The sequence below is a fragment of the Leiobunum rupestre genome, chromosome 3 (assembly GCF_980474605.1).
Source record: "Leiobunum rupestre chromosome 3, qqLeiRupe1.1.hap1, whole genome shotgun sequence".
Taxonomy (NCBI): Eukaryota; Metazoa; Arthropoda; class Arachnida; order Opiliones; family Sclerosomatidae; genus Leiobunum; species Leiobunum rupestre.
Window position 1 is genome coordinate 11807028 of NC_143386.1, and position 26170 is coordinate 11833197.

At 36.1% G+C, this 26170-nt stretch overlaps 2 long non-coding RNA genes across 2 annotated transcripts; one reads left to right on the forward strand and one right to left on the reverse strand.

Annotated features, from left to right (window-relative positions):
• Window positions 1-121: 121 nt before the first annotated feature.
• LOC149949499 (uncharacterized) lies at window positions 122-747 on the forward strand. The gene is made up of 2 exons (XR_016479839.1): window positions 122-414; window positions 619-747. It is a non-coding gene; the product is annotated as an uncharacterized LOC149949499 (long non-coding RNA).
• A 21505-nt stretch (window positions 748-22252) lies between these two features.
• On the reverse strand, window positions 22253-25775 carry LOC149949500 (uncharacterized). The gene is made up of 3 exons (XR_016479954.1): window positions 25643-25775; window positions 24947-25036; window positions 22253-22470 (listed from the first exon to the last, which is right to left on the reverse strand). It is a non-coding gene; the product is annotated as an uncharacterized LOC149949500 (long non-coding RNA).
• Between the last annotated feature and the right edge of the window lie 395 nt (window positions 25776-26170).

Sequence of the window (26170 nt, forward strand, 5' to 3'; positions counted from 1 at the left end):
TAAGTTTCATACTACGGAAAAAAATACAAAAGTGAATAAACAAGAACGTTCCCCATTTAAACCACATCCAACGCGATCCCAGGTAACATTTTACCGCAAAAAGAGGAAAATGTACGTTTTTTTTATAACTGTACAGTAAATATAGAAATGCATGGAAGCGGCAGTAGAAGAGTTGCGCGAAAGGATAGGCAAAGGGGTGGGCGTCAAAATATTAACCCATATCCCAAACGACGCATTATACAAAATAGAAAATGCTACTATTGTCACGATCCAAACCACTTCATTCGAAAATGTCCGATGAAACCAGACGTGCCCCCAAAAAAAATCAAAGCCCGGAACCACAGCAAAACAAGAATTCAACATCCATGGAAAAGAAAACAAATAAAAAAACAACATACCAGGATAAAGAATCGGGTAATAATTAATTACATAATAACATAACATTCATAAGTATGTCACAGTGCCTTAGTTTTTAATATCATTCATCAATAACCACAATTTTAAATATATACATTTATCCAATGGCATACTTATGAATATTGCGTTACTTATAATAATTGTAAAAGAAACCTTTAAATGTAACCAAAGTTTTAAATAACCCGCCACCATTATTCACAGGTTCCGACTTGGACGAACAAGACAAGAACGAGCTCTTAAACGACCTAACGGCAAACATAAAATCAAATTTGAACATGGAAGAAAACGAATAAAACGATAATTTATTTGAAAAATGTAACTATAACTTAAAATAACAAAAAATTGCAAATAAAAATCAAAATAAAAATAAAAATATTTAAAGGTATATTTGCCTAAAGTACTTTAATAAACTAAGATTTCTATGAATCTACAATCAAAAGGGATGGTAGTCCATTCGCAAGGTCTGGGTGTAGTAGCGTAGTTACCCCAGAACTTGAAAACGCGACAAAGTAAAAAAAAAAAAAATACAAAGGAGAAAAAAGATAAATCCTGAAACAAATTAAAAACATTAAAAAATACGAAAGCAAAACTAGGACCGATAGGTCTACGAGAGTAAAATAAAGACGCGAAACCCGGACCATAAGTCTATTACGAAAATGTAAGGTACAAGGAAGCAGACGACACCTTCCCAGACCAATCGGAGGAGGTAAATTTTTATTGGCAAATATCTCACCAACATCAAATCGTAGCTTAAAGGAAGACCTTTAATTTAATGTCAGTTTCATAGCTGTAGGTCCAGGCGTTGTCGACATATTCATCTATAAAGAATCTGTGACGTCACAACCAATCAACGTTAAGGATTTTCAAAAAAGAATATCTCGTCAACGCCTGGACATACAGCTATGATCAAATTAAACGTCATCGTTTAAGCTATGAAATGATGTCAGTCATGTAGCTATATCTTTACCCGTTGCTGAGATATTTGTCAATAAAAATTGACCTCCTCCGATTGGTCTGGAAAGGTATCGTCTGCTTCCTTGTACCCTATAGGTGGTTTTTACGCCTGTCCTGGGATTTTTGAGTAGGTTAAAAAGTGTAGCCCTATGACGTCATTTTACTCCCATTTGTCTAGTCGAAAAAAACGAATCAGAGTAAAAAGGAAGTAGAAAAGGTTAAAGGTTATTTATTTACCGTAGTTTTGTTAACAAAATTAAAGCCTAATCAGTGAATATGGTTAAAAATTAATAGGGTTTGCCTATCCTCTAAAATTTGTCGTTCATGTTAAAATTTCGGATTTTACCACAAAAAAGGTTGCTTGATTAAACTACAACGTAACCCCTGCATTCACTTCTGTGAAGTAGACAGTTTTACTTGACTAGTGAAATTACCAAAGTAAATTAAACATACGTTTTTAGAAACGCATTTTCCATTCGCCCAGATCACAAAGCAGGGCCGTCAGCACAAAGCGACGCATATTACAATCACCAAGATCACAAAGCAGGGCCGTCAGCACAAAGCGACGTATTTTCCACTACAAAACACAATAGTGGATTTTATAAAATAAAAAGTGGTCTAGCCCAACTTGTGCTCTTACGTCAAAAGAACCAGGTATAACAGTGTATTCTTTGCACGAGCAATTTTCACGCGCACTATAAAAAACAATATTCCTCGCGACTGTAGCGCGCGCTCATAGCCTTGGAAAAGTCGGAGACTGCGACGTAAGAGCAACATATAAACAAGAAGGCCACGTAACTTTATAAAAAGATCTATTGTTTACTGTCAACTCCTCTGCTACAATGGACACCACTCTCGAATCACTAAAACAACAAAGGTCATCTACTAACAATTGTAAGAATTACCCAAGTAGATCAATTCCGCAAAATAACAAAATGCCATACTCGTGTACGGCAACTAACTTTTTTTAAAAATGCATATGATACGAATAATACGATTCCCTATAACAGGCTTCATAACGATCTCGAAAAGCTTCATTACCAAATGCCAAACCCAATTGACAATGGTAATCTGTGGAATGCTTGTTCTCAAGGCCAGGCAATACAGAAACACCAAATGGTTCAAAAACGTCGTTAGCGCTTTCTTACATTTTAAAAAGTTAATATTAAAGTCACCAACAATAACTGTTGGAACTAAAGAATCGTACTTGATATCAAATAAAGGATTAAAATTCTCAAAAACGGCACTTAAACTCGCTCCGGGAGATTTGTATATGAGTACTAAACCAATAGGCTCTTTATCAATTGAAACATTCAACCAACAACGTTCAACTTGAGCATTTCTAAAAGGTCTGTCTTTTCGCAGAACTCGGCCATCAAACTCGTTTAAAGTATTTTTAGTCGATTCCTTTAAATAAATGGACGAGCCAAAAGCCACTCTGCGTGCCGTACTTGGCAAACATATAGCACCTACTTCCCTAAAAGACGACACACTCATGCTATCAGTCTGTTTTTTCCACGTCTCAACGAAACATAATAACTCACTCCCTAATATTACATTGTCGGCTAAAATATCGGCTAAATGCGCATTTAAAGACTGCACGTTATGAATATAAATGCATACCTTCCTTTCTAAAAAAGGCAAAGGAATACGTTTAGTATCTCGTAATCTTGTAAGCTCCAATTCAACGACATCATTTTTAGGGGCATTTGGAACTTGGAATTTACCGTCAATATACAAACCAGAAGTTGTTTTTGCTCTACTACAAGCCACGTACAAGTGTGACTTTGGTAACTTTTTGGTTGGCTTACAGTGCACTACCACCGATGAGTACGTATCGCCTTGGCTCTTGTGTATATTAATAGCTTCAGAAATAACGAGTGGAAATTGCTTCCTAGTCACCGAAATGCTATGTTGCTTCCATTTTCTCGAAAACGTTTTGGTAATCTTCTCAACGGGTGTCCACAACCTGCTAAAATCATAAACGTTATACAACCCATAACTTCTTTGTCTTAAATCTTTACCAACATTTTTGTCATCAAATTCCAACCAAACCCTAAACGGAAATTGAACACCGTTCCTATTTCTGCCATACTCTATTTTCCTTAACCACCCCGTTGCGCCATTCGTCAGTCCGTCCGAGTTGTCAACGTTGTTAGTCATCATATATCTTACATCGCAAGCTAATGTTAAGTCCTTAGGAAGGCCGTATGTATCGGACGTCGCTAGTGTACTGACTTGGGTTAAAATATCACTTTTTACCTTGGGACTCAAATCTCCGTTGACAATATCGACTGCGGACGAAGAAGCCTTTTCAGTTTCCATCCTAGATAGTTTCTCCGAGTTAAACCGATTTACTTCAACATTAGTGGCGAAAAGATGGATCGCATCAACTAGAGGTGTACGTTCAACGCATACCTCCAAACTATGAAAAAGTTGTACATCTTCCGAAGACATTTGACCAACTGCCATTCTGTTTAACGCTTCTGCGAAAATTTTATCGTCTTTCTGTCTCATAATTTCATCTAATTCAGAAAATTGAAATTGCTCCCATATAGGATTATCTATCAGCGAAGTGTAGACATTATCAAACTCATTCTGACTTTGAAATGCGAAAGAATCGCACACCAGCCGAAGTTGATTAAAATCTCCAACAAGTAAAACGGACACGTCACACGCCACCAAAATAGTCAGGACATCCCATAATTTCCTGCAACCTAGCGTTAACTCGATGAAAGACTTTTGACCCAACCATTGATATTTCATCTATTATTAATAATTTTAATTGCCCATAAAGCAACCTACATTTGTGCAGAGTTTCACTTTCTTACCTAGAAATATTTCCTGCGAATTGACTAACAGGTAGGCTAAATGTACTATGTAAAGTTGCACCACCAATATTAAAAGCAACTTTACCCGTAGGAGCGCATTTAATAACCTTCGCTTCTAATGGATTAGATCCTGGTTTTTTGTTATAAAATCTAGTAACTGATTCGTAAATTGCGCTTATCAAAAGGCTTTTCCAAACACCGGCCCCTCCCGTTACAAATAAACGTAAAGGAACTTCCTTCGTTTTTCATGGAACAGGACCTGGTAAAAAATTTCCCTTTGCTTGGAACTTAACTTCCTAAGAATATCATGATATTCTGAATCGTCCACTAATGTAACTGAGGGTAAAACAGTGCTGTCAGTATATCCATCACCAATCTCTCTACTGATATTACCCACAGCATCTTGCCCCGTATTCACTAGGAAATCAGGATCCACCTCGACCACTAATTTATCTATTTCATTTTGGTGTTCTAATTCCGGTTGAATATTAGTTAAATCGGGCTCAACCAATTCACTCTCAAAATCTTCTAAAGCCTTTTCAAAAGCTAACTCGTCAAACTCATTGTTAAATTCCTTTCTTACTTCGTTAATATTTTCTAAGTTAACCTCGTACTCTGTTTTAAAGTCCTTCCCCAAAATATCAACATTTTCATCACGATAAGGCACAAATAACATTATTTGCTCCCGATAAAAATTATCCGGATCTTTAATTAAACTAAAATTTCTGTGTCGGATAATTTTAGACCGACCTCGTTTTCTAACAAACCCAGAATCACCTTTTAACTTCAACCAGTTACCAAACGACACGCCATCACAACTTCCGTCAACCTCATTGTTAGGTTTTGTCTACTAACAATTAAGTATCAATCTTTTAAACAAAATATTACTTTATTACAGGTTTTAAGTCATAACAATTATACATTTAAAATTGAGATAATTGATCACGTCGCGCCCCGGGGAGGAAGTGTCCTCTTGGACTTACTTCCGTAGCCATTTTGGTTTTAGATCACGTGACTAACGTGATCATGTGATTCAGTTCAAATTACAAATATGGAGACAGTGGTGCCATCTAAACTTTAAAATGGCACCCACGCTTTTAAAATAATATAAATCCCAACACTCATCATCGTGAATTTGGGCAGGTGTAGGCTTACGACTTTTGGCATATTCGTGCCAACCCGCAAACTGCGCTAACGTCACGGCCTCCATACATCTGGCCTCTGTACATAATGGTCCACCAAACCACAGGAAAACACATCAATACTATCCTCCGGCAACTCACGAAGCTCCGTACTAGTTTTAAGAATGCGCACACGATTCTCTGGCAAATTCGTGTTAATGAAAATACAAGATCTACTACTCCTTGATACTGGAATTTGCAAACTACTATAAGCAGCTTCCTGCGCGCTTACTTCGTGAGCATTTAAAAACTTATTAGCTATAATTTTTAATTTTTCCTTTACGGTACATTTATCTTTTTTCGCTCCTTTCGCTGCGTCACGTCAAAGCATTGACACTCCTCGTTGCGACTTTCCGATATATGAAACAATATACATCACACAGGCGTATGCGTCAAGAACAAACTGAACATCTATATTGGCTTGCCAAAGGCGCAAAATATCCTTATTATAGGGATTCACTCTGGTATCTTTCGGGTCTCTTTTCAATAAAACGGTTTTCTTTTTTAAAACGTATGTTACGGCTGAAATGTATTCGTCCTCCGTCATTTTAAATTTTGTTAGCAACTCCTCAAACGTATCGACCCAAATTTCGGCTTCCTTCGACTGCAAAGTATCGTAAAGCAATTTATTATTTTTTTGCACTTGAAATCTTCTCCTGGTGCTCCAACCTTCCTAAGTTTTGGATCGTACACTACGGTACGGGGCATTGGAGGAAAAGGAATTCCAAAACGACAAATAGAAATGTTTTTCACTTTCTTCCTGCACGTTGTCGTGTGTCTATGCATTTGTAATTTGGTCAAAGCATTTAGATTTTCATTACCGAGATCAGCAGCGCATATTTTATTAATAAAGTCTTCTATTTCCATGGCATTAGACAAATCGTCCTTAAGTTTCGGTGCCCCTTTTATCCATATAAGCCCATGTTTTTGGGAGAACCTCTTAGCTGTATTTCAACCCTAAAATAGGAATCTTCAATGACACCCAAAGGACCTAATTTCTGAAGAGCTTTAAGTAGAGCTCGAAAACGATGATCAAAATAACGAGCGCAAGTAACGGGATCTTCCTGAATTAATTTAGCCTTTTCGCCGTAAGTTAAATTTAACAGTTTGGGAGCCTGTAAACTTCGCTGACCAGAAGTCATGCGCAAAACGTTTAAAAGTTCAGGCCACCTACTTTCGGCAGCCGAAAGCGTTATAAAAAGTGTTGGAATACCCAATTGTCTAATCATGGCCAACATTTCTTTTTGCGTGTGTTGCCAATACGAAGGAGACGACTGTAACCTTTCAAGCACTCTAAAACCATCATCCTCTTTTACAAGCGTGTCAAGAGCACATTCACTCACAAGATGCCCAGCTGTATAATTCGAACCATCCTTTTTTTTAGATTTCCTCATGCAAACCTGGATAGCTTGGCTCACTTTCAATGTTTCCAATTTAACAAAAGAATAAAACAGTTTCGAAGAGTTCTTCGCGCATCTGCGATCAGAATTACGAATCTCCCACTTAACAATATCCCCATAGCTTCCTTTAACTTTAAGTTCTCTTTTCTGACCAACGTAAATACTTGGAAACGACAATTCTTCGGCGTCCTCATCAAACAACAGAGACATCGGTTTCTGCCCTTCTCCAGGAGCAAATTTAACATGCAAAGTATTCGTTGGCAAAAAACCAGCCGACGATACCAATAACGTATCCTGATTTCCAACTGGCACGGAATCAACAAAATCGGTTTCATTCCAGAAACCATCGCTGTCTCTATCGGAATTCGGTAAATTCCCTGCCTCACACTTCAACAAATCAGCATTACGCTCTGTTGTTTCTTGATCGATTTCATCAACAAAAAAGTGAAGCTCTTCTTGAAGTGGTTCTAATATACTTCGGTTTATTGCGATTTCATGCTTTTGATACAACGGAGATGTTACTAAAACATTAAGGGCCGCCATAATTTTTTTAGGTCTAACTGTTCCATACATAAACGGCGACTTGTATTGCATTCTTCTCATTAATTCAATCTGAATGGAATCAGTGTCACGGGGCAACCTGGGTAAAACAGATACCGTAGACCCAATATTGATTGGCACATTGACAACATTCCCTTTAATTCCTCTTTGTTGATCACATCCCAACCTTCTTATTTGCATAAAAGGTATTCTTGGTGATATCATTCTTTCTTCTCAATTCGATATATCAACTAACTCGTCTGGAATGGAGTGAAACACAAAACCGTTTTCGGGGCTAAATTTTGGTACTTGTTTTTTTTACGGCCAAATTGCAAGCGCTGCACAGAAAAACCACTTCAGCCAGTTCGCGTGGTTGAATATTAGGCACAGACAAAAATATATTGGACTTCACCAAACTTCCAGATGCTCTAAAAAAAGATTAGAACAACCTTCACATTTCCAAGTCGGTCCTTCTTTAATGGCCTTAAAATAAAGGTCCTCAATATACAATGAACTAGCCCTGCTTTCTGCCGCAGAAACCCGGTTTGCAGAACGTTCCGCCCCAACGTATTCGGAGTTCTGACGCTTATCAGCCATCGCTTGTCGTTTTTCACCACGTTCCACCTCAACGTACCCTGAGTCCTGACGCTTAGCAGCCATCGCTTGCCGTTTTTGAGCGCGTTCCGCCTCAACGTACTCTGGGTCCTGACGCTTAGCAGCCATCGCTTGTCGTTTTTGAGCGTTTTCCGCCTCAAGGTACTCTGGGTCCTGACGCTTAGCAGCCATCGCTTTTCGTTTTTGAGCGCGTTCCGCCTCAACGTACTCGGAGTTCTGCCGCTTAACAGCCTTCGCTACTTCGTCGCGAACACGCTCAGCTCTTCTGCAATCTTTCGCTTCATCATTAACAGTTACTACCTCAAGAAGATTCCCCACGGTTCTATGACCATCAATTTCAGTTGCACACGAATTATTACTCAAAATGTTAGACACATTGGCTATTTTCTGAGCTGCTAAAAATTTCCTTCTTTCATATTCCTTCCTCCTAAATTCGGGATCCACCCTCCGTTCTCTCATCCTGTCTCTAGCTTTACGCTTTCTTAATTCCACTTTAGATAAACCCTCGTCCCCTGCCATCTAATAATTAAATTTGTGAGCTCGTATTTGAAAAGCACTACACCAAATTCAATACAAAACCTTGATGCATAAAACAATTCCCAAATATTACTTCAATAAACCCAATGACACAGACTTCAGAAAAAAGTAAAACCAATAAAACCATATATATTAATAACCCACTTGATCAGGCTTCAGACAAAAATAACGAATAGTAAAATATATAATTTTAATCCAAACGATCAGACTGCAACTGTAAGGAAACATATATAGGTCAAACAAAAAGAACTCTGCAAAAGAGACGGAACGAACATCAAAATTGTGTAAAAAAGAAAGATCAGAAAAACGGCCTGGCGTATCATATAGTAAACAATAATAGGCATAAAATTGAATGGGATTCAACAATTTATAATAAACCATGGCTAAAAGATTTAATATTTATAATTATATAACACTAGCCCTATCGATATGGCTTCTCAGAAAAATAACGAATTGAAAAATATATAATACTAGCGCTATCGATATGGCATCATAGAAAAAAACGAATTGGAAAATATATAATACTAACTTAATCAATTAGGCTTCAAAACAAAGGTAACCAATTGAAAAAATAAACAACGCAATCAACAAATTAACTTACAATTTAAGCAAAAGTCAATCCAAACACCCACACTAATAGCATTATATTAACATACAATTCTAATAGCAAGAAACGAACACACCCTACAAAGCACGAAAAAGCGACTTGTCTAAATATTGAAGACACGTCAAACTGGTATCACCCGATTAACAAAATTATATCACACATTTTAAGCCGTTAAAAGAATTCGTTAAATAAATTCCGAATCTGTGACTAAGTTAATCAAACATTAGACAACGACGTACATGCCGACAACTTAAAGGTTCCTCGAAAAATTAACGATTTCTCACAAACCTTGACAATACCAAGAAGTTATTACTCTTAAAAAATAATAGATAGCAGCGTACTATGGACGTGAAAAAACCTACCAACACCATTAATACCAAAAAAAGGTAAATAAAAAAACCCTCGTTATCTCAACCAGAAAATAGAGAGATTAAACAAATTAAAATAAATCAGAAACTAAAGACATGTTTACCTCTCCGAGGGGACTTTGTACCCTAGGAGGGGTTAAACAACCAGCGTGTCTGGCCGTCTGTCTGTGGGTCTGTCTGTCAGACCTGCAAACGCGTTCGCATTTTCGGGGCAAAGGGTAATCACTGCGTACCCAGTTTCTTAGAATCAGGGAAAAGGTTTTTCCAAAAGCGCCCTCTTTTTGTCATTGGGTGTAATATAATTTTTTAATCGGCCGGGATTCGAACCCAAGCCCTCTTGCACGACAGGTGAGCGTTCTACCGCAGAACCACGAATACAGTTACGCTTCACTGAACTCTTCCGAGGAGAGGTATATTTTGGCTTGCCAACTTGTTTATCGAGACAAATATAGTTATTTTTACGCAGTAAATAAAACTAGGTGACCCGGGATCGATTTCTGCTACCGATCACATTTTACATAAAAATAATTAATCAATTTTAAATTCAATATAATTCACAAAAGCGTAAAATGTTGTTGAAAAAAATTGACGTCAATAACTTTATAACAGCGTAAAGGACTATCGCTTAGCTGTTTTTGAAAAACACCGAAGCTTAACAAGCGTCGGTGGCTGAGGTGTTAGAGTAAATCTCTCCACGCAGCAGACCCGGGTTCGATTCCCGGCCGGCGCCAATAAATCGCAAATCGCAAGTAGACACTAAGACGAATACCGTGAACAACTGGTGGAAACCCTGCCATTGGAAGTTGAGAGGTTGTTAAACACTCAGCATTCAAAAGTCAACAAGAAAAAGTTGGAGAGAAAATGCACGTACACACAATCAACACAAACAACACAACCAACACTAACACAACCAACACTAACACAACCAACACTAACACAACCAACACTAACACAACCAACACTAACACAACACAGTCAACACCCACAACCGTCATAACACAAACTAAACATTCACACCCTACACATAAACATTAAATAACGTAATATCCAATCAAACTGCATCCACACTGTCGCGAAGGTGAGCGTAAAACCATCAAAACCAAACCCAACCGCATTGTAATCCGTTAACGCTCACCGTCAAACGGTGGTTTTGCCATCCGTTAGACTTCGCTCCCTAATTCCTAGCAACTGCAAACGCGGTGATTTCCACACAAAGCGTACGCAGTTATTACACTTTGCCCCGAAAATGCGTACGCGTTCACAGGACACACCCACCCACCCACAGACACGGTGATTGTATAACCCATCCAGGGTACAAAGTACCCTCGGAGAGGTAAAAACCGTTCGATAAAAAGGAAAATTTTGTAATATTACCGTACAGTTAACTATCGGAAAAAATAGGCCACTTATGTAATAATAATAAAGTTAAACCCATATATAAACCTGTCAACAAAATTGCTAACTATTTTCCAACTAGAAAAGACAAAGTACCTAAGTATGACCAAAGTGGCATCTACCGATTAACATGTAGCTGCACAATGGGCTAAATTGGGTAAACTAAACGTAGCCTATCATTTAGGTTAAAAGAACATAAGGCTGATCTGAGATTTAAAAGACCTAAATATATCTTAGAACATGCCCAAGGAGAAACACACGTCAACTCTTCTGAAATCTCGACAAAACGCTAGTATGTATGCCTGACGACGACGCTAGACTGGGCGTCGAAATGGCCGTAGCGTAGCTTTTATTTGTTTTAATAAAATAATTTTTATTGTATAATAGTGGTCTCCATTATTTTAATCTAGTTAGGAGTAATAATTAAAACCGATAAAGATATTTGACTGACTCTTGTTTTAAGCGTAAGCATATGAAGGTAAATATAATGTAGTACTGTAATCAGATCGATAAATATTAAATCATTGTATATTGCCTTAATTAGGCCTAGGCTGGGACACTACCTGTAAGTTGTCAACAGGCTGTTGATACTTCAATAACCTCAAGGAAGATTGGATTAAAGATATTTTTTAAATAAAGGTAAATTTTATAATTTTCAAATTGGATGTTAAATTGCGGTGTTAGCTTTTTAAATAAAATGACGCTTAAATTAATTTCTAAACTTAATTAGGGCTGGAACGGGAATTTCATTACCCGCTTAACGTTTTTTTTTTCACTTTTAGATTTCATAAATACTTTGTGGGTAGTATTTAAATTAAATTTATGAAATAGATCATTTGTAGGAATAAACCAATAATTAGGACCCGAGTAATTAATTACCCGATTAATGTTTATTTTTCAAAAATAGACTTTCTTTATGATTTGTGGGTAGTATTTCATTTTCATTTTTATAATATTATTTTTGATTAGAGAAAAGATATCAATATTTATTTAGTGCTGGCACTTGAAGATCTTTCCTGTTTATAGTATATGTTTACATTTAGAGGTGCCAAACTAACTGTGGACAAAACTTTAAATATAATTTTTAACATTAAGTGTTTTTGAAGAAAAAACAAAAAAGCCAATAACGTAATAGTTTTATATTGTCACTTTTGTTCTCTTGTAAAATAATTTGTTGGTCTGTACTTATTAGATTCAAGCAGCCGGGAGTAGTGGCTCACTCCTGTAATCCCAGGCGTCCGGAAGGCAGAGTTTGTGGATGGCCGTGTGAGGACTTCCACCAATCCCCCCCGTTGGCGTGGCCGTTACACATATCTCACCCTGATTAATCAGTTATTGTGTGCTGGTGTCTAAGGCCTTGGGACGACACCGATGTGTGGATATAAAAAAAAATAGATTCAAGCATCACTATGTACAAACTTTTCAAACGACAAAAGAATAGAAACATTAAAGCTGCTGTTCAGAAACATGGCCGAAATCAGAACTGATATTTTGGTTGATGTAAATGGTGATCAACCATTACCTGGAGTTGATACGCAATGTCAGGTTTTTCAAACAATTGAAGCTGTGGCTGCTACAAATGAAACCGTAAATTTATCTGAAAATACTTCAAACTCTGGTGATGAATATTTTATTAATCAAAATATTCCTATAAGTGAAAATGAAAGTGGGTACGAAGGCGAATTTGAAAATTGTAGTTCTAGCTCAGATTGCCAAGAAAGTAAAGACGATAAAAATTTACGTTATGATTTGAAACAATGGGTTTTTAATTTTGGTATTAGTCATGCAGCACTAAATGGTCTCTTGAAAATATTGCAACCTTTACACAATACGCTTCCTTTGGACTCTAAAACCATTTTAGAAAGTAAAACTCAAACTGCCCTTAAAGTTGTTAGCTTGGAAAATGGATTATATTATCACATGGGATTAAGTGATGGTTTGCTTGGGAAACTAAAGTCAGGGTTGAAAGTGGAAACCAGATCTTTAGTCGTCTCATTTAACATAGATGGCGTTCCATTATTTAAAATTGTTAATTCTCAATTTTAGCCTATACTAGCACGCTGTGGGGAAACTTTGGATTATAAACCTTTTGTAGTTGGTCTATTTTATGGAACTGGGAAGCCAAAATCTTTGCTGATGTATTTAGAAAACTCTATTACAGAAACTTTAGACCGCATATTTTTAAATGATATTACATATGATATAGTATAAGGGCCTTTTATATGTGATGCCCCTGCCAAATCTAATTTAAAATGTTGTAAAAACAACAGTTGATATTTTGTTTGTGACAATTGTGAGCAAAAGGGTGGGTATATAGATAAAGTTATTTTTAATGAGTTTTATGGTCCTCTTAGAACAAATGAAAGTTTTCGAAATAAAAAACACAAAGAACTTCATATCGAGAATATCAGTTCTCCTTTACTTAAATTACCCATGAATATGGTTGAAGGATTTCCTATTGAATATATGCATTTGGTCTGTTTGGGTGTTACGCGCCGCATAATATTTAGCCTTATGAAACCAAAGTCGAGAGTTAAACAAAAGGCGGTTGTTATAGATCAAATTTGAGCAAAAATGCTTAGACTTTCTAATCAAACTCCCATGGAGTTTCTCGAAAACCTAGGAGCCTAAATGAAATAGATAGGTGGAACGCGACTGAATTTAGACAATTTCTATTTTATACTAGGTTTTTTATCTTCAGGGTATTTTGCCAGATGATTTGGTTGATCACTTTCAGTTACTACATTGTGCAATTTATCTATATATTATGCGTCTGTTCGTTACTCGTTCTAAAGATATATATAGAAAAGGCATTTATGTTTATAACGTGCATAACCTCCTTCGTATCTCTGGGCATGCCGTATATGTTGTTACGGTAGGAGTTTGAGTAACGACAAATGTTTCGATATTAAGACTATTTTATTCATACAAATTCACAAGTACAATATAACGCGTAACTAGCCAGCAGAAGGCGGTTAGACGTGAAGCGATGGCGAGCGGCGGGTCACCATCGGGGATAGTCTCACGACGTAGGAGGCTTTTCACACGGGGCCGGACTTTTCCAGTCTCTGTCCCCGCGCTTATTACCTAGATGACCGTCTCGATCTTTTAGCAGCAGGAGGTTAGGTCGCCTCGTCGGAAGGGCCGAGCTTGTGCAGCTTTTAGTCCCTTCTTCGGCCTACGCCGGGAGAACGTCCCGATCTTGGAGAGGGACCCCGCTTTTATAGTGGCCGAGCGACCTTGGTCCTTTTGTTCCTGCTCGCCACATTTCTGACTGCTTATGTTATTGTTTGGTTGTCTGTCCGCCTATTCTCTAGCTAGCGCGACAATATGGTGGGCTTGATAAATTTTCTGCATTTGCTTTCGAGTCTTACCTTCGCCAATTAAAGGAGTTAGTTCGTAGCCCAAGCAAACCGCTTCAACAGATAGTTAATAGGCTTTCTGAATTAAATCAGAGTCAACAAAACCCAGAGATAGAATTTAATGTGCGGTGTTTTGAACCTAAATATAAACATAGAAACGGGTCAACAATAGGACGACTTAAAAGGTGTTCAATTTAAAAAGGTCTTTATAAATGGGTTTACTCTTACAAGAAAAGAAGGCACAACTGCTGTAAGCTTAAAAACAATAAGCTTGTCAAAATACATAACATCGTTAAAAACCGTTCCAATCTATATTTCCTTGGTAAATACTACAAAGAAGTGACTGATGCCTACACTTACCCCTGCAGTCTTCAAATTTGGGCATTGAAAGGGTTACGAATTTATCATCCCTAAAAGCCTGGCCAGTTACATTATTTAAAAAAAGTTACTTTTAACTCAATCAAATGTTTCTGGAATTTCGATTCCAATACTTCACACAAATTGAGCGTGTAGGTCAGTAAAACATTTTATTAGCGTTGCAATGAGCTTTTTATCTTTCAAGCTTTGTCAATTTATTTTGCCTGCAATACTTATTAGAATATAGGTTTTTTTTTAAATTTTGGTCAACCTTAATAACTAATTATTTTTTAGACATTACTATACCATTATGTACATGGTTGTTGAGTTTAGTGAAAAAACTCCTGCTGGGGATGTTGAATGTGGTGTAATAAATAGAAGATGGCTAGACACTAGTGGAACCAAATGCTATTGAAACCAACTAATTGTAAGCAAGAAAATGGAATAGTGTGAACAGAAAAATTGTAACCATTGTTCCAACTTTTTCTGTTCACACTGTACAATTTTCTTGCTTACAATTAGTTGGTTTCAATTAAATGGCCCAATTAATTGTATAGTGTGAACTGGGCATTACTTAAATATTTTTTTAATTGCACAGGTGCAGTGAGGACAAACAATTCTTTTAAAAAGGTCCAACGGTCAGAAATTGAATGCATCATAAAAGAATGGTTAAAGCAAGCCCAGAATTGAATTTGCAAGAGGGACCCAACAAAAAGAAAACTACACCGAGCAGTAAAACCATCTCTCCAATCATTGCAATTAATCTCGAAGATCATGGTGAAAAGTAGAATCCCAGCCAACAACTAAAAACCTTGCTTTTTTAAACAAAAAATCAAACTTGTTTTTTAATAAACGAAATTAAACCTATTTTTTTGTTGTTTGTTTATAAAACAATGTTTACATTGTACAAAATCGTTAAAAGACAGTTAATGTAAAGTCTTTCCACGGTACGGTAAAGATTGAAGATGGCACATGTCGACACACGATTGGGGCAGTGTCGACACACGATTCGGCCACGTGTCGGCACACGATGGGGGCAGTGTCGACACACGATGCGGGCACGTGTCGACACAAGATGCGGTCACGTGTCGACAGACGTGTTCAGACACTTTATTTAGTGAGACATGCGCCACTGCGTAAACAGGTATTGCTACACGTTGTTCATACTTCTTGCTTACCGGGAAGCGTTTCTATTCACTATTTAGTTAGAAAACTACTAGTCGTCCGTATTTGATTAGAATTTTTAGGGGTGAACGATATTCGTCTCGAAAGGCTTTTCACCCAGTCTGGTTTTATTGAATGGTTTTTCATTTTCAATTCCTACGACACATTCGTCAACGACGTCAGTGGTTGGAGGAGCACGATTTTGCGGTGATTATTAGTTTAATTAAACGACATTTGTCAAGTTTTTTATGTCGTTCAGCAACATATGACGTAGCTTTGCCAGAAATCATAAAGAAATTCTTTATTTTCGTTGAACTACAGTAACTGATGGTAAAACAGTTCGTAATCTTAAGAATGACGCTTGAATATAACCATACGAATAATTTAAATTTTTATACTTTAATAAGCATTACTTTTTGTAATTTCGTTTTTAACAATTTCATAACATTTAGGCAACCGCTGTAATACACATATCATAGATTTAGGCGCGAAGTAAAGGTTACCGTTATAGTGATGTCATATTAATTGGTAGTTTACCATTCAAGAAGTTAAATTTATAATAAATCAATTTTTCGAAAAAGGTTCTAAAATGCAGATATATTTGATTCAGTGTTACGCTAGGGTTTATATAATAATATAAAAAACAAGTTTATGAAAATCCTTTTCATAAACTTGTTTTTTATTATTTATATATTATTAATCTTAAATATGACACCAAAGTAATGGCCACTTCTAATAAAACCCAAATTAACCGAGAGAATAACGAAAAGATAACGTTAATTGTTATTTTTTCGAAACAAATAATACATATTAATATTACTTGAGCGTTTAAATTATAAGGGTTAAAGACAACTTAAACGTTTTCTGATAATCGGGTGTTAGAAAAATATTTCACAAGTAGACGTTTGCCCATAAGCGAAAATTCTGACGATCGTTAAATGGAATAAACATGTAAGAAGGGGTTCTTAACACCGTGTAACAATCACAAACGAGCTGTGTTGTTCGGTACTTAGATTGGCGGAGTGGTAAGCACATTACTCTCCCAGCAAGAGGAATCGCTTGGAGCAACTACTTTCGCGTTTAGTATGCAAATCTAAACCCATTGGTAAAGGGGTTTTCATCAAAGCTCTTTTGCTTCTCCCTGAATTATAGCATCAAAAGTCACTTGAGGACTTGGGTTGGGCCTCGAGCAATATTAAAAATGTTACTGACGCATACGAGAGAAAGGAATTATTATCTGGAGGACGAGATTATCAGTTTAATATCTAATCTCGTCCTCCAGGCCACAATCAATAGATTATCTCTCTTCTGACTTTCCCCTCCTCCTCGTTACCTATAATATAATATCTTTCCTAGAATTTGTTTATCCCCGCGCTGATATCCTATCTATTAAACGATACTGCAATCAATCGATTATCTCTGATCCCTCTCCTCCCCCTCGTTACCCAAACGGTACTCGCCAGATTCTTTCTCCCAGAATTAATTATCTAGAATTAGTTTTCCCCTCCTTTCTCAATACCCAAACTCCACAATTGATCGCTTTAATTTTCAGTCGCTATAATTCATTATCGCTTCCGAACCCCATAATTAATAATCTCTAGAATATCACAGTAGTTGCCCTTGGCGTAGGTGGGATGTCACATTCTTGTGATGAGTACTTTTTTCGAGGTTATCCCTCAAAGGACAGTTTGGAAAGAATCTGGCGTGTTCAATTTCTGGTACTTCACCTGATTTCCAGTCTCTTAGGACGCCGTGGCACTTGAAACATCAAATTTTGTCTTCACATTGTAAATAGTAGAATTTGGCGGCTGCAAGCTGTTAGTTCGTGACGTGTTGGTTATTCAGTGACGAAACGTTTCTAATCGATAAGCTTCGATATACATAGCTGCGGTAGACAAACATTTTCTATAGCTTCAGATGATACATTCAATAATCCAACATGCTAAGCCTAACTTTCTCAAAATGTTTTTAACTGGTTAAATCTAAATTTCTACGCTGAAATTCCTCAATTCAGTCACTTTTTCAATATGCAAATTGTTTTAAAAATGTACAAAAATTAACTACAAAGGAAATCCTTAAGCCTTGTTCTCAGTCGAGCTGTAAAAGACAGAACTAACCGAACGCCAGTCCTTACTCGTCAATGCCACAGAAAGAACTAATGCCTGGAAGGATAATTAGCTAGTTTCCAATAAATCATTGGAACGGGGGTTGCGGGCCAGCGGGGAGCCCAAATTAAATAAAAAAAATTACAGATTTCACGGATATTTCCGAAAAATAAGGTTTTACGCGGTTTCTGAAACGTGGTTTTTGTACCATACCCTAGTCGAGAGGGAAGTCTAGCGTTGAGGTTAACGTTTTAAAGTCAATATATATTTACGAAAGTAAAGTATAGAATATTTCCTCCCTATTTTCTAAATGTTTCTCCCGTTTCACCCCCTCCTGAGCCAGTGGCCCCAATAAAAATAAACTTAAGGGGGGGGGTGTCGGTTGACCGTAGGGCCCCCGTTTAATATATCACTGTTTCCAAGTCTTCTCTCAAAGTAATTAAAACTTAGTTACCTAATTCCATATAGGTCTTGGTAGTGACAATGGATAACGCTGGGAACAACGACACATTTACTGAACAATTTGCCACTCGTTCCCTTGAGTTAGGCTCCTGCTTTACTCCAGATAATCGTATTCGAATATTCAGAAACGTCTGAATATACGGAAATAAGTATCGGAGTGGCCGTGACCAAAGTACAGAATTGTATTTTTACTTATAATTAGGAATTAAGAACATAACTGTTCTGTATTTCCAGGCGAGAAAGCTCGTAACTGGTATTAGGTTGTCACGAACGAAATCGGACAAATTTTCAGAAATTAACATAGTCCACGGTCTACCTAATCACAAATTGATTTAAGATGTTAAGACCAGATGGGGATCTACTTATGCAATGCTTAATAGAGGAACGATTCTTAGAGCGGTAATACGTCATTTTTCAGTCATTAGATTCTATATCTAGCACGGACAAGGAACTTTTTAACTTCCATTTGATTGATAAGGAGTGGTTGCTTTTAGATTTCTTGATATATATATTAAAGGTTACTTATAGTTGATCATTTAGTTGAAAAACCCTATATACTTCTGGTTTTAAAAGGACTTCGATTTTACTACAAATAGCATCTGTCAGGCCAGGTACCCCACAGCAGCAATAATAGTGCCGATGTTAAAGCTGCTCTTAGATAATTTAGAAAAAATTAAAAGAGATTCAACTGGAATCATGGAAGTACCAAGGCATTGGACAAACTGACTATGTATTTCAAATATTCGGATACTTCGGCTTTGTGGATTGCCATGGGTATGTTGGTCTATCAAATATTTAACTATAGTGCAGTGAAGCTAAACAGTGGCTTTCCGAACGTATGTGGCGACTAGAGCCAAATTCCAGAATGGCGTCTTTTTGGCCTTAAAAAAATAGCTAAAATTAATATACAACATTTTGCTTGTTGACAAAAAGGTTTTTAAGTTGTTTTTGGCGCCCCAGTTTCCCGTCTGTCCCCACTGTCGTTACGCCACTGTAGCCAAATTTTAAGAGAGTTTTAGACTGACAGATGTTCCTCCTTTTTGTCCATTGCCTTAAAAGCGTTATATCACTCCAGGACCTTCTCGAAAATTGAGATTACTTATTTTTAGCAATGAATCCAACACTGAAGCTCGAATGGCCCAAGGAAAACTATGACACCAAATTCTGTAAAATGGTTAAAAATACCATCGTCTATTTCCTATGTAACTACGAAGACGGGACCATGGCTATAGTCGACGACACGCAGAACGCGTCAAGCAGTGTCGACAATTATTCAAGAATAGGTCAAATTATTGTCTATTTATAAAAAAACCTAAGTAGTTTTGTCTTTCAATTTCAATATTAATGATCGTATTCAAAAATAACCAATTACATTCCGAGGATTCAATCTGTGAAATTCTACAATTTGCATTTCCAGGTGATCCAACGCTGGTTCACTTTTAATGGGGATATAAAATAAAAGTCTCGCACTAGATTTAATAAAATCGTTTACTGGGAAATCAAGAAAAGTTGCCTCTGAGATTTGTGTCTTTCATTGGTAATCACGCTCTCGCAGCTGCTTCAAGATCACAAACGCATCAACAGATTCCGATAACCTTTTAAATAGTTTTCTGACAAAATAAGCATATTTAACTTGCTCACTAGACCCAGTTATACACCTATAGCTTGTTATCTAAACCCTATTGGACAATAAGAAGTCAATTTGACATAAAACAATTATACGTTAAGCTGAGTGTAATATAATATATTTAAAACTATTTTAAATACCGTTACTTACATTCAATAAAATAGTAAAATATCCTACATCAAAGTTCTGATCCCGTCAATATTACGAACCAGATCGAGTCATTGCTAAATTAGGTGTCTGAGGCTTGACAACTTGTGGCCTCGGTAGTTCAATAGTAGTAGCGTTGGAACGGCAACCTAAAGGTCGTAGGTTCGGTTCCTGCCCGAGGTTTTTTGATTTTTCTCAGTCACACTGGTATGGCACCACATGCAGAGGTATTCCATGTTTTAAATGAAACCTCCAAAGTTCTGATCTGTTCTATTAAACCATTTTTAAAATAAAATTAAATTTGTCATTTGTGTTTAATAAAATAAATTAAAGACGGATCGTCTTCAGAAAGGCTAGTTTTTCATTTAGTATAATGTAAAAAGGCCATAAGCAACTATGAAAATGGGCATAGCTGGGCCATAAGCAACTATGAAAATGGCCATAGCAGGACCATAAGCAAAGTACTATGAAAATGGTCATAGCTGGGCCATAATCAACTATGAAAATGGCCATAACTGGCCCATAAGCAACTATGAAAATGACAATAACTGGCCCATAAGCAACTATGAAAATGGCCGTAGCTGGGCCAAAAGGTAATAGAAATGCTGGCCCAGTTGCTGGCTACCAGGTAGCAGCTCTCATTTCGCCAAAACACATTCCCGGCACTAAAACATACCGTTAGCCAGGTAGGTCATGCCGTACACTCCATTTGATACTTGCCCGGCAGTAACGCCCGGCGCCTTTTTGTCATTGCTGGGCCAGCACTTTTTTGCTACTAGTCCTTTTATGTAATTTTTTAACATCTTCGATGAAGATAAATATTGCTGGCTTTCTGTTGAATTTAAGGTTCAACTTGTTATGAAAAACTTCCAGGTGGTTTTATTAGTTCGCATTTGAAAATTACCGAAGTGGTGCCACATTACCGGTGGGTGTAAGGATTTGTCCAACACGGTCTCAACAAAATAGTTTATAAACGAAACGACATTTGGATATTCATGACGAAATTCCTTTTTTTGCGGTCGCTCAATTGGGAATATTGCGTCGGTTGATTAGAAAAATACAAAACCCGCCTTTTGGCTAATTTCATCAAAAACATTGGTGGAATTCGGTCGAATGGGATTCGGCGCATTTGGAAGATACCGGCAGTTATAGAAGGGACTGTTGGTGTCGCATTCTGGACTTTGAGGCTCTATTTTATGATTAGTATAGTTTTTGTCATATAATCATGTATATTATAAGATGGTTAATAAGCTGGACTTTCACTCTCGCTATCGGGACCCATAACCTGTAGGAAATTATAAGATTAAGGCGAAGTGGCCAAGTAGTTTCCGAAAAATTTCGGTGGGTTTGCTAATAAAATACCTGAGTTCAATTAAGTTATCAGGGTTTTTTTTAACAAAACATAAAATAAAAGAAAATGGGTAAAGACCTGGTGTTTTAGTGATGTAGTGCCTTTAAGAGAAAAAGGTTGGGTATCTGTATATATATATATATATATATTCGTTGTATAATTGTCTCTTAAATTTATATTTTTAATAATTTAAAAATGATTTTTAAATATTTTAAAGATACCAACAGTTGAGGCATAAACAAAAATAAAACAAAACAAACAAACATTAAAAATCTATACAAATCTATCAAGAAGTTGTAAAATTATACTAAAAAAAACTAACTATCAGATTTTAACTGCTTATTTTTTCATGCATAGGAATTGCTTGTATCATTTTTAACTTTTTATTATGATTATGAGGTCTGTATAACATGTCGGCTGTTTAGTTTACTCTCTAATGATGTGGAACTAAGCACCATGAAACCGGTTACACATTGTAAATATCAATCTTAAGTTTATAAAACTTTAAATGTGCAAATTTAAGTTTTTAATTATTTCACAATCTTAAAAAGGACTGTCAAAATGTGAGCTTCTGGGGACTTTTGAAAGTGTTTCCATTACATAAAAATTTAAAATAAATATAAAAATTTCAAAAATATTTTCCCTTTTCACTTTCAAAGTTTCTCAAAACGTTTATAAACAGCTTTAAGACAAATGTTTCCAATTTTTTATTTGTATTTCTCAGCTTTGGCCCTTACAAATGTCTAAAACATATTTAAAAAACCTTTCCCCAAACGTTTTTTTCTGGTTCATCCCAATGAATATTTATCCACGATTAAATTAAACATAGAAATTTTCATATTAAATAACAAGCTTTTAATAATCTTAATCCGTATACATTTTATTATTACATATTAAGTTGCTTATTCATTTATCATTTTCCATATTGTCTTCTTCGACTTTTACTAGCGCAGTATTTCCATACTGATGGATATCCATTCAAATCTTTGACGTGATGTGTGACACAATATCTTCCTGATCCACAATCTTGCTCAGTCTGACACTTTATGTCTACGTAAAATAATTTTTTGTAGTATCAAAGAAAATCGGTTAAACCGTTGCCTACGTTATTATAAAGGCGCGTGCACGCAATATTATTCGATTTATTTCTGGCATTTTAGTTCGCCAAATCTAACCGCTAGAATCTCTCTGAGCTGGGCACGTTGGCTGCTAACGGATGCAATCGGAATTTGATTTTTGGAAAAAAGTGCAATCAAAATTACTTGTAAGTTCTGATTAATCATTATTTCGATTTAAGCACAGAATATCTGTGCTTGCACGAAGCGTCAGATGCTTACGTCATTGGTAATATCCGTCATAAAACGGCCGCCATTACATTTTATGAGGTTACGGATTACTACGCCAAAAACCACGTGACCATTTTGAATTCGGATCACAATTCCGCTGGTAGGGCGAGGAGAATCATCTGACCAGCAATAGTATCAAAAGGTTACGTCTGAGCAAAACGCGTTACCATGGCAACGAAAACAGACCACACCTACGTGCAAGCTCCGATATTCTGAGACGATCACAAATTACGTAACGCAAAATAACATCGGCATCCCCACACGTTGGTATATTTTTTCTTATATAATTTAAATAAACGGTGCACGTATACAAGCTTTTAGCTTTAAATTGATTAAAATTATTACAGAATTAGCATTATCAAAGGCAGTGGCGCACCCATGGGGCCGATTTTACATGGTATTTACTTTTACTTATTTGACCTGTGACTACGCGATAAAAGGTACTCTTTCTCTGTTCATCGCGATTTTAACACAGTGAGTATTGGACCTTTCTTAATTTTCTTATTATTTTCTGGTTAGATTTTTTGTTAATCGTCTTACTGCGTAACTAAAGTAGTCTTTCTTCGTTTTTATGAACCCTATTATATTTTCACATATAAATTGATGTATATTAATGAAAGAGGATTATAATAAGCGCATCTAAATTAAGACTATTTTTTTAATCAATATCAGGCAAATAAGTGCGCTTGATGATCAACTCATGGAAATTGATTTTATAATTGTAGTAGTTTACAAAAATATAACAATTTTAAGTTTATAACTTTGTCATTATTATTCGTGTAGGCGAATTGTTTTATAAACAGTTAAATTTCCTATTTTTATAAAGTATACCGAAAAATATACATGGTGTTATATTTATTTTTAAAATAGGATAAGGAGTGCAAATATTTTTACAAACAGTAAGAATACCTTAGTCATAATTGTGGTATCACCTGATCTTTAAAAAATAATGAAGAAATCGAAAATTTTGCTTAATCCACTTGATCATTTTTAAATGTCTTTTAAAAGGAGCAAAATAAAAATTTACAAAATTTCTAACCTATTAAATACGCCTTACAATATCGTTAAAATTACAGCAATAATTATCAGGGAAATGTATCCCTACTGTATTTAATACTTTTTTTACTTGGTGTTCCTGTGAAAAAAGCGAAAATTGCGAGTCTAACGAATTCGTACCGTTTTCAATAAGATTCATATGTTATAAAACAGCCAGAATAGTGTGTAAAACATATATGTACCGTGAAAAAAAAAACAGCAATAACCTGTGAATACTTAAAAATTTAAATAGAACAATAAGTTGTAAAAATACTATTTAAAACAACAGATATTACAGTTTATTTCACAGGAACTGTATCTATTGAATAAACAGCAGAAATGGTCTTGAAATTAACGACCATTGCTTAGAGAATAATTCAGAATATTGAGAAATTTACTGCAATATTTTTTGTGTGTAGACTTATTCTCTTATTCGCACCTTATATCAACGAAGCCTTAACATACACTTGAACTACTGAAGCCGCGTATATCTAATCCCGTTTTATGCAGGGATAGCTTGAACTGCCGCGAGATAGATAAATTTCGTTATTTCCCTTGGAATAACCCCCCCCGCAGCGAAAAGTACCTGCTCTCCCTCCACTAAACTCGCCTAGTAAAATTTTCCACATTCGACCGTAGAGCGGCACTGGCTGACATATTTTAAATTTTCACGGGAATCGAATAGACAAGTTTGACGTAAAATATTCTAGACAGAGATGCCACCTTGAAAGGAACTATTTGACTGCTTAGAGGTGTCATTAACTTACGATATAACTCCATTCCCTAGTGGTCTCTAATTGGGTAGTTCCAAATCTATTAAACTTCTCAGAAAAAAATTAACATTGAATATCGTGAAATCTGCGTTAGATCACTTCTAAAAACCTAAATTAAGATTTTAATAACTAGTTTGACATTGTAAATTTCGATTATAAAGCTATAATCTTATTTAAAAATCAGTAAATTTTATTTTTAGAACAGATTTTATTATTGTTCGTAACCATTTAAATAACAATAATATCGTTCCGAATTGTGTGATTTTAATTACCATTAATATAGCTCCAATAAAAAAATACTAGTATTGCTGTAAATGATAAACTGAAACTGGACTCACTAGGACGTTTAGAGACATTTAATGCCTTACTTACCATCCGAAGCTACCATGTGGTTGCCCAAGATACAAAGCAGAAAGGCAATTGTCACAGTAGAAGCGATAATCGTTGAAGTCTTCATGGTACCTGTAGGAAAGTTGGATTTAATATTAAAAATATTTTCTTTGGAATGGTGTAATATTTTCAAAGCGAAATCCAATCCTATAGGAAAGCCCCTGGAGGAATTTTGTTAAAAATTTACGCGGCGTCACCCCTCGATTCCTTGAATAAGGAACTATACTTCACATATCTCACCGGTGACGGCCCTTACACCACCGCCTATATATCTTAGAGATACAACGGATAACCGGAAACGATATGCCAAAATTTGATAACAGCATCCGGAAAAAGAACCAATGTTTGAACAAAATTGAAAACGAAACCGAAACCAATGTTTGAACAAAATTGAAAACGAAACCGAAACCAATGTTAATATTATAATAAATATTTTTAAGCGGTTCGATATTTATTTACTTCCATGTTTGAAAATTTAAAGGGATTAGATATGCAATAGATAACCGGAACCGCAACCGGGTCCGAGATTAACCGTGTAAATTCTAGGAAGGGGAACCGATAATACAAAAAAAATGAATTCGGGACCCATAATACAAAAATTTCGTAATCGGAACCGATTAAGTAAAGTTTAGTAACTGGATTCCAGATATTTCAAATGAAAAGAAGACAAGAGCTTACCGTTTGATGGTAGATAGAGGCAGGACAATTCGAAGCGAGCGAGAGTCGTTTGATAACTCGTTTCTGACGCGTTTGATCCTTTTATAGTTTCCGCAAATTGAATGCGTCGTTGATAATTTATGATCCTTGTCACTTGATGCTTGCCTACGTTATAATAAAGGCCCGTACACGATATATTTTTTCAATTTATTTGTGGCATTTTTTATTGGCACTTGTCCTATTCGTTAACGTGTTGTTACCCCCTATCGGCCAATAATAAAAATATTTTTAGCTCTCCGAGGCACTTCTATTCCCTAGAACAGATTTTACAATCACCGTGTTTGCCTGTCGGTTTCATTGGTTTAGACTGTGTATTACCGTTTTGCAATATGGTTAGGTTTGCTTCATTTGAAATTTCCGCCGCGTTATTAGCCGTGTTTGGATAATAGCATACTCAAGTTGTTAAAGAAAACAAACATTCACGTAGAGTTAGAAATTTTGATAAGCAATAACATGCATTTTCCGTTGAATAACCCGCCGAAACCTCTT